Source organism: Pinus tabuliformis, chromosome Q, assembly GCF_031772625.1.
Source record: "Pinus tabuliformis cultivar Carrire ecotype Pingquan chromosome Q, CPIR1, whole genome shotgun sequence".
NCBI lineage: Eukaryota > Viridiplantae > Streptophyta > Pinopsida > Pinales > Pinaceae > Pinus > Pinus tabuliformis.
The window spans coordinates 1,376,047,470-1,376,057,569 of NC_142296.1; the positions used below are offsets into that span (position 1 = coordinate 1,376,047,470).

Here is a 10,100-nt window from a genome sequence, read left to right on the forward strand (position 1 = left end):
GCTAGTTTGTGGCTCTATAATTCTTCCAAATTCCTTTAAAGGCAATTGCTAGTATTAAAACTTCTTATAGATTTGAAACTCACTCCGTTAACGAGGTTGCATTAAACTCAAAAATATAAAAATTCCTTCCCATTCAAGCCAAAACCAAAACCTCTTATAATAATATAACAAGGATAAAATCTATCAATTCCCTTGGTACCGGACAAAAATACGTAGTCTAACCTGTCTTCGTTAATTGCGAATTCCTAAATTGTTTTAATCACAATATTGGCGCCAATATTTTGCCAAGGTTAAAAACAAATAAAGACATGGGTGGCTAATCGCTCTGTTACAGGTGCGCGCTGTGCCGGCATTTCGACTTTATTTTTTCGCGTGGTGTTTTTTAATTTTACCAACTTTCATCGTCACTGCAGTCTTGTCCACAGAACCTCCACAGGTAGAGGCCCAGAAGGGTAAAAATCGCGAAAAAATCAGTTACCCGTGAGAAATCCTGTGGGAGTCGAATCTGTCCTGTCCAGTGTCAGTATTATTTACTCCACTATTTCCCCTCTTCCATTCTGGTTTGGGGTTTTTTAAGAAAATATGGCCGTTTATTCTCGGCTGCTAATTCCATAAATTTAGGGTTCACATAAAAGGATAAAATTTGGCAGTTAATGCAATGGTTATACTTTCATTTTCCTGCTTGATTGAGTTCTTTCCTGTAAAACCAGCTCTCATTTGTTTTAAGTTTGCAATGGGATCGCTGATATTCTTATCACGTTGAGTGGCTCTATTGTCAATACCATGTTCACTTTTGTGTCTTGAATTTTTCTTCCAGCGTTCTTTTTCATTTCTGTTATACTTTGGATTCTTATACATCCAACTGTCACTGGATTTTTTTATTGGTTCAAGAGATAAGGATTTTTCTTGCACATGATGCAGTTTCTGATTTCGTTGCACCTGATCTTGCCTCTACCTTAATAAATTAAAAGGGATTCCTAGATTGTAATAGACACCCAGCTTCATCTCTCGAAATGTCCACTTGTTCAATTTCAGTTTTCATCCCCACCATACATTTTTTCCCGACCAATGCCATGTGTAATCAACCAACAAAGTTAGGCGATTAATAACTTTATGAGTTATCCAATCTCAAGGCGACAGGGGTCTGTCTGGTATTACTCTGCATGGAACAGTTCAATTTTATCCTTCATCCTCACCATATTCGTATGTATATATTTTGCCTCATTGCATGCAGGATTGACAAAGAACAACAAAGTTAGTTGTTTACTCTAGTAAGGGATATCCATTCTCGAAGATCACAGGGGTTCATCTAGGACTACTTTGAATGGAACACGAGAACAAAAAAAGTAGACGAATGAAGCCCGTCAGGTGCTTATTTGCGGCACACAATTGACCATATATGAACAGATAGTGAGTGATCCTACTTCTCAGTGGTGATTCTATTCAGTTTAAGTATTTTTCTACTCATCAACAAATGCAGTTATGGATTAGCCAAAAGAGCAAAGACGGGTAAATGAAAAGAAGGTTGTCTAAGGTTTGAGAACCATATCAGAATAAGAATAAGTGGGAGGTTGGTTCCAATGTTGGGATTTCTGTTCTTCTACAGTAGATGATTGCCTCCTACCTCCTCTATCGAGGATCACTTTTCAGTTTTACTCAACACAATTTACAATGAGTAGAATTTTCCAAAATGATTTTATTCCCTCCCGAGCAAACCTTCTATTCTTTGGAAGTGTGGTTTTTTATTTTAAATAATAATGAGAATATTTGTATTGATTTCAAGATCTGTGCCTGGTTCACAGTTTTACATTGGGGGTTACAATTCAATTTTGTCATATACTTCAGGTATATCTAGCATAACCTGTATCAAAATTATCCTCAGTTGAGGGACACTAAGCTGACAGACAAAGTACGGGTTTTTGGAGGTGAAAACCTTGCAAAATGACCCCAAAATAAAACAAAATCTACCAAACATGCAACCTATTTGAGGATAAAATCCCTCGTTACATTGTACTTGCGCAGATACACATGGTCATTCAAACCTGGGCAGTTATTTACTGTTGGACCACCTGAGCTAGCAGAATCATTCATGTTCATAACCAAACTGTTGACGAAACTCAAGGAACAAAGGATGGCCTTAATTGGCCATGCACTTTTAATTCACCTCATTGTTACATTCATCTACTTTATTTTTATCCCATAAGACATGGAAATAGTTAATTGAGGGGATTTCTTTTGCAACCTGGTTTTCCAGTTTCTTATTCCTTGGAGAGTATCCTTCTACCATGTGCTGTATAATTAGACGGGAATCCCCCAACATAGTAAGAGAAGGAACATTATTTTTTTTAGCTATAAGGAGGCTTTGCAGATGACCACAGGCTTCTGCCTGATTATTTGTCATCTTTCCTAACCAGCATGGGTACTTCAATACTTTAGTTCCATTGGTACCATAGATTACCCCTTCCCCTCCTGCCATCAGTAGCATGGATTTCAAAGAATAGCTTTTGCAAAATTTTTAGTTTCTCACACAAGCATACATTCATGGACTGCATTTATTTACTGTAACTTCATCTCGATATGAATTTGTTAGAGGTCCATCAACATATCACTTGCTGTTCAGTGAACCTAAAATAACAGTAGATTGTTTCATAGAGTCTTAAATTCTTTTGTATTAAAGGCATCTTTTATTGTGCGAAGCCCAATCTTTGCATAGATCATTTGTATGTCAATTTCTTATCTACATCAGAGTCTTTGCACGTTGAAGTCTTTTACTCCCTTACAAATATTTCCAATTCTTATTATATAGAGTGTCCACCGACAATTATGAATGCTTATTGGCATAATCAACTAGCATGTATAAAGTCTACCAAGGACACCTCACACTTGGAAATAATTGCATTTAGTTTGTCGTATACATTTGTATAGGCATGTAAGAGCATCGAGTTATCTTATGCCTTTAAGCTATTTGATCCTTCATAATGCATGAAGGATCATCACTCATTATTGCCTAAACTAGAGAGTTGTAATATCGCAGGAAATTTTGCCCGAGCTTTTTCCTGTAAGTTACTAGGTTTTCAATACAATTTGATATGTTGTGTACGGTGATACAGTTGCAATATAAAAATGTAGTAGCAGGAATGTAATAATTTCAACAATGTAGTTCAACAGTTTATCAACAAATAGAGATCCAATGCCACCCAACGTGCTACAACAAATTAGGAAATATAACAGTGCTTCAACAGAGAATAAAACTACCTATAATTCGATAGCCCTATATTTCAGTTCATGCGTTCAATTAGCTTCGGTATTTTTTAAAGAAAACCTTGCCTTTAAATTCCAAACTGAGTTCTGTCTAGAATAAACCCTAGGACCTACAGTTACGACTATGATCTTCAGGAGAATACGAATCTGCTGTTGGAAAGGACTACAGGGAGCCTCGCTCAGCCTTCAGAAGTTCGGATTTTGTGAGAGGAGACCTTCAACAACCTTTGAATTGCCTCAGGATCAGTCTTCACTTCGACCTGCTACAGAAGAGCCTCAGGGTCTGCAGCCTGTTCCAGGGTACTTTGGGAGGTTTTGATTTTATGCCAGGGTTTCAATTCAACCTTCAGAGAATGTTTATCACCAACAGAAAAATATTTGTTTGCCCAGAATTCCTCCTATGCACTTCGAAAGCTATAGAATAAGTCATAGGAGACCCAACTCCAGTCCGTTGCTTGTCTCAGCGCATTACGTATGCTTTAGAAATGGGTACAGAAAGAATGTGTATGATTCTAGCTTGGTTTATTCACAGAAAATCGTTTTGATCTGCCTCTCGGCACTTTGCTGCCCTTAGGGATGAACTCAGTTTACTTGCAACAGGTCCCGGCAACAGAACAAATCACAGAGAGCTCAATTCTAGAATTCAGTCTGCTCAGAAAATAGTACCCCTTGCTGTGCCCAAACAGAAAACAAGATAGAAAAGGATTGATCAACTAGGGTGCAATCTTTTGTTGAGAAATCTAGGGCATCAAGATTAGGTGATTTCTCTATTTAATGATAACTGCTTGTGAATGCTTTTTACATCAATAGATTAGGGTCTTCTCTTTTGTTTTCTTATTATCGTGTTCTTCATCAAACAACTACCAAAGCATAAACAATAAAGAGCCAAGAGACTCACAATGTAGGCTATCATCTAGGTCCAAAACCTCTCCCACTTGAGAGGAAAATCCAAACGAATTCTTCTTCTTATAGAGACTTCAATTGACGAACACCAAGACCAAGACCCTTGATCTATTTGCCTCTCCAAGACCAAGTCTCAAAGCTTCTTGACGAGTTCTTTTGAGTTGGTCAACCTTATTTCTTCCTCCTTCTCAACTTCCTTTTAAAATTTCGGTCCCTTGATTTAGGTCTGCAATTTTCGACCCTAATTTAGAAACCCTAGTTGTAGCTTCTTGGAAAGTGTCACCTTCTAGATAATTCCCTTGATTCCTTCACTTAGGATAGAGTCTCCTTCTAGCTTAACTTGGCTTCTCTTTTGACTTGTCCTTCTCCAAATTCGGTTACCCAAGAGGACTACAATTCTTCTCGGCTTCTTCTGCAGCAAATGATCCCTCTCTTCTTTGCACATGTGATATCAAAGTGGCCCTAAACAGATCCAAAATCAATGCTAAAGACTTTGCTCTTCCTTTTCCTCTCTTTGCTGGGGATGAGATTCCTTCCCAAGCGATCTTTGCTTGCTGGTGATGAGATTCCTTCCCAAGTGATCTTCGCACTTCTTGTTGCAGACTTGTTCTTGACCGAATTGCTTGTTTCCAAATGAGAGTCGAGTTGCCTATTTATAGTGATTTGCCCATGTATATAAGCTGATTTGACAAAGATCTAGGCTGACATGTCCTTTGGAGAGGTTCCATTATTCATTCTTGAAGCTGACTTGTAGGAGGTGCTTGAGCTTGGTCTTGGTCTCGGAGGGGACTTTTATTCTTTTAATGACTCATACAAATATGTAACATGCCCAAGAAGGGTCCTTCATACATGACATTGACTCAGTTTGACTTTTATGACTTGATGAAAAAACCTAAAGGTTCATAATGGGAACTTTAACTAAAATAAAATTCCTTGATCATGAAACCCATGATTCAAGTACTACAAAAATAATTTTATTTTTTTCTATACATCAATTACATATGTCATTATGAAGACCGAACCTATTTACACTTTTCAACACACCCTCTTAACTAGGGAGGTATTCATAATGGTACTTGGACATTCTCAATTTGAAGAATTCTCATAAGAAGAGTTGGATTGGTAACCCATCTATATCGCATCATATCAACCAACATTGTCACATAGCAAGGCCTTGACTAACAACTCTATCTCTCCACAAGATCTGAGCACAATGCTGGCGAGACCAATGATGTATAAACACCCTCATAATTGTCTCTCTTGGAACATACCCCACCCGAGTTCTTAGGGTGTGTTCCATGAAGACTATTTTTATCTTGGATTGCCAATCCTCAAAGAATATCGGTCCTCTACGACTACTCTTATCTTGGATGCCCTAACTCATCCTCAAAAAGCATCAAATGCCAGATGTTTACCCAATCCTCCATTTTGTCTTCCCAACTTAAGACAAGAATGATGTGTCTATCTCTCCCTCTTGTCTTAGGAATTTGCTTCCAAGTTTCTACCAAGTAAGAAACTTGTTTTCGGGCTCCCTCTTAATTAGGGACCTACAGTAGCTCCATAGGTGGAGTTGATGGGACAACCAGTTGCTTGAAGAACTCCACCTTATGATGTCATGAACTTCTCTTCTTTATTCAAGAGTCTTCATGTTTTGGGACTTCTTCGCAGGGCACATACCATCCATCACTTTCATTCATGACTTTGTCATGTCGTTATTTCTTTCATCGGAAAGTGATCCATCAGTTCATATCTGTTCTTCGTTCATGCCATGCTGCCTTTGTTCATGCCATGTTTACTTAAGGATATTTCATCCTACTGCATGGATATCAGTGGTGGAAGATATCCATAGATCTTCCCTTGGCAGCCCTGCATAAGCCTATCCAGATATAAAAAAAAGTAATGATCATTAAATCAAAATTATCTTTGTGATGGTCTTTCATCATGACATCTTTTGGCTTGCATCAACATCTTGCATACGTATTGACACATCTCCAAAAGATATATACTGCCAAGGGTCTCTTTCTTTTTCCGGACTTTATCAGAGTCTTCATATCTTTCATGGAGATATCATAGTCAAACCTTTTAGTCCTTGGATGTTGATTGCCTTCTCCATAGTTGCATATTTCACGATCTCTTCCTTTCTTTCTTTCTTCACACATTTCCTTTTAGGAACTTCCGATCATAGTTCCTCCAATTAATGTCAACCACCTCATATTTCATATGAGGACATATTATGTTGATTTCATCTAGTCAATGTGTGACCCATGCCTTCCTGCATCTTTTCAATGGAGGATATCCTTTCCTTTTGATCATGCTCTCGAAGTAGAGCATTTATCCATGTTATCCGCAACCATATGACATGACTCCAAATTATCAAATAAAAGCATACATACCTCATTCTTCTTTTAGGTCATCTTCCTTCAACAACTTCCTTGATTGAAAACTTCAATCCCTTGACCTGCTTATTGACATCATATCATTCTTTCATGAATTTCTCCAAGTTGAAATTCTTGATGAAACACTTGCTCCCTTTTGTTTGGTGAATCTTCCGATGAAGATTCCAATAGAGGATCCTAAGTATCCTCATTCAACAGATGTTTCTTCTTAACTAATGTATGATGAGCTTTGTACCAGATGACTTCCCTTTTCTTTTTCCCATAAGTGCTTTGAATGAGGTTACCAAGAGCTATATTCTTTCATAGACCTACTTCAGCTATCATTCATGCTTCCCTATGATGATGTCATGAGCTCTTGCTTCTAATGCTTCTTATGATGCCATTTCCTAACATGATGCATCCTATCATGCTTCTAATGGTTCCTAATAGTTATACTTTACAACAGGAAAACTTGAAAACAAAACTTGAAAAGAGCTAGGTGAGGAAGACTATCTCAATCATAATAGAGATATTTTACTTCCTCTTTCTTGGATTTCTTCTTTTCAGCTTCCTCCACTTCTTCGGTGATATGGGCTTCTTCTCTTCCTCTTTTGTTATTGTCCTTCTTGATCTTAGGACAATCTCTTTTGTAATGCCCATATTCTTGACATCCATAGCATTGAATCTTAGCCATGTTCTTCTTCTTTTTCTGACACTGAGACTTTCCAAAATTTCCCTTTCTTTTTGTCATTGTAGCATAAGCTTGATTTTGCTCACCTGATCCTACAGCAGATTTGGCGTTTAGCCTAGATTCTTCAATCTTGCATAGTGACCATAAATACTTGAAGTGAAGTTACCCCACTCCTCTGGTAGTGCATTTAGTAGTACTGTGTTCATTTCTTTATCAGACATGACTTCTCCCAGATCTTGAAGTTGATCCCTAATTTCATATATCCTCATAAAGTATGAGGCTATTCCTTCTTCTCTTGACATATTTAGCTTGTAGAGTTCTTGCCTTAATGAGATGACTTCTCCCATAATGCTTACGGAATACAACTCTACTAGTTTGTCATAAATTTATTTTGAAGTTTCTAGTTTTGATACATATGGAATGAGGGGGTCCTTGATGGATTTTATGAGAATCCTTTTAGCCCTAACTTCCCCTTTCATATACTTTGCAAGTGCTTGAGCATCTTCTTTTGCTGGTTTGGTGATAGGTCTTTTAACATGATCCATGACCTCATTTTCAATGAAATTTAGATATGTCCTTTTCTTCCATGCAAGATAGTTTGAAGCCCCAACCAATTTGTTGCTTTCCTTGCAAAAAGACATTTTGACAGATTAAGGTGTGGACATCTATATACTTGTTAAGATGCTTCTTCCACTTGATGCCTCCTTGAATTTGATGATAGTAAAGATGATAGATAACTTCTCCTTGATGAAGATAGATCTCTTCAAGAGTGATCCTCGACTCCACAAAGGAGATCACTTTAGATTTTTTGATGGTGATGTCTTTGTTGATGATGATCAATGATGATTTCTTGATGATGTCTTTAATGGTAACGACCTTGCTTCAATGAGAGGGAGATCACCTTAGAATCTTGATGACAACGTCCTTGGTCTTGCTTCTCTAGAAAGGAACTTTATGTATAAGTCCTTCAACTTGAGTAGGGTCTTTGAGGTCTCTTGAGATGACTTGAGGATTCCAAGTCTTCTTTCTAGTGTAGACTTCTCCTTTGATCTAGGGTTTTTGATGTGAAAAATTTAGCCCTGCAGTGATTGTTTATTTCTCCTACTTATTTACAATAATAAGTTATTCACCAATGCTTCATTAAATATCAAAATAAATTCAGCTGCAGACTTCACAAACTATGAACTGAGAAAAGCAAGAGAAACACCAGCACATGAATAATCACATTGACACACTTGTTTTTGGACAATAGTTCCCGTGTTAATTTTAGGTATGTTTCATGCTAGAACAATTTATTTCAATTTTCACAGTTAGCTCAATATCTTTTCTAGATTAGCAATCACATCAGCATTAAAGTAAACTACAGATAGAACATAAATATAAATCGCAGAAGACAAGCCAAGACAAGAGGACACAAGATGTGGCGCTAGCCAGGGACAAACCCCAATGTGGGGAAACCCTTGATCAATTCTTCTTATATGTTCTTCAATAGTTCAGCAGAGGGAGAGAGAGAGAGAGATAGAGATAGTACATTTACAATTGAAGTCAACACTTTGACTTATCTAGGTGAGAGCACAGATAACCTCTAAAAAGATGATACATGAGATCAGTTGAAGACATGCTGCTTCAACTGATTCTCCAAGGTGACTCCTTCACCTATTATTGTGCTGCATCTTGTCATCATGCTGCACCTCACTATGCTGCACCATGCTGCACCCATCATCACAATGCTGGACCTCATGATTGCTGCACCTAATGCTGTATTGTTGTTCCATGTGTCATGGTTGAACCAAGTTGTCCATGTTTGCTGTCCCATTGCTTGCTTGCTGTCCCTTGCATGCTTGATGTACCATTGCATGCTTAGTGTACTTGTTGCTAAGTACCATACAACTGTCCCAATGTTAGTTTGCTGTCCCTTGCATGCTGTTGTACCATTGCGTGCTTGGTGTACTTGCTGCTAAGTACCATACAACTGTCCCAATGTTAGTTTGCTGTCCCTTGCATGTTGCTGTACCATTGCATGCTTGGTGTACTTGCTACTAAGTACCATACAACTGTCCCAATGTTAGTTTGCTGTCCCTTGCACGCTGCTGTACCAATGTGCTATACTTGCAGCATCATGAACTTGCTATATCATATTGCTGCACCTCACCATTGTGTTGCCCCTCATTATGCTATGATACACTTGATACACTATACCCATCATGTTGCAGCATTCATCAACATGCTGTTGCAATATATCATCATCATTGCTGCTTCCATCATCATGCTACTTCAATGTGTCATCATCACTGTTTTGGAGCTTTTCTGTTTGCTGCATTGCATGACTGGTTAGGGCATTCTAACAATAGTCTTAACAGTCTTCAAAATGTGGCCAGAATAGCCCTCCCACAATTGCAGTTGCCTTTCTAAGAGGGGATGAAAGCCTTGGCTGCAATGCTCGACTGTTCCAACCCTTATTCCACCCTTCGACCTCCTCTTATCTACTGCGGCTTGCTACAACAAGCTATCCCTTAGCTACGACAACCCTTCTAAGGGATATTCCTTCACCTAAGCACCCCAAAGCATCCCCCCTGCCTCTCAAGCTCAAGATATGTGTTGCGGCCCTCTTCAACAGCTCCTCGACCTCTTGGAATAGCCTCCTAACTCCTCGTTGTTCTCTTCTAGGTTGCTGCAGTTAGGGTATATCCATACCATCCTTAGGACAACGTATATGCTTTCTCCATAGGGCAACATAAGGCCTCTCCATAGCGCTGCGTTAGGGTTTTTTATTAGGCCTCTTTCACCGTGCTAGATCTCCCTTTTCTCCTGCGTCTAGGGCTTCTTCATTAGGGCAACGTAGAGCCTAGGGCACTCCTTCTAGATTAGGG

At 38.6% G+C, this 10,100-nt stretch overlaps 1 long non-coding RNA gene across 1 annotated transcript; it reads left to right on the plus strand.

Annotated features, from left to right (window-relative positions):
- The first annotated feature begins 304 nt into the window (after positions 1 to 304).
- On the plus strand, positions 305 to 517 carry LOC149225035 (uncharacterized). The gene is made up of 2 exons (XR_016249116.1): positions 305 to 334; positions 414 to 517. It is a non-coding gene; the product is annotated as an uncharacterized LOC149225035 (long non-coding RNA).
- Positions 518 to 10,100: the final 9,583 nt, after the last annotated feature.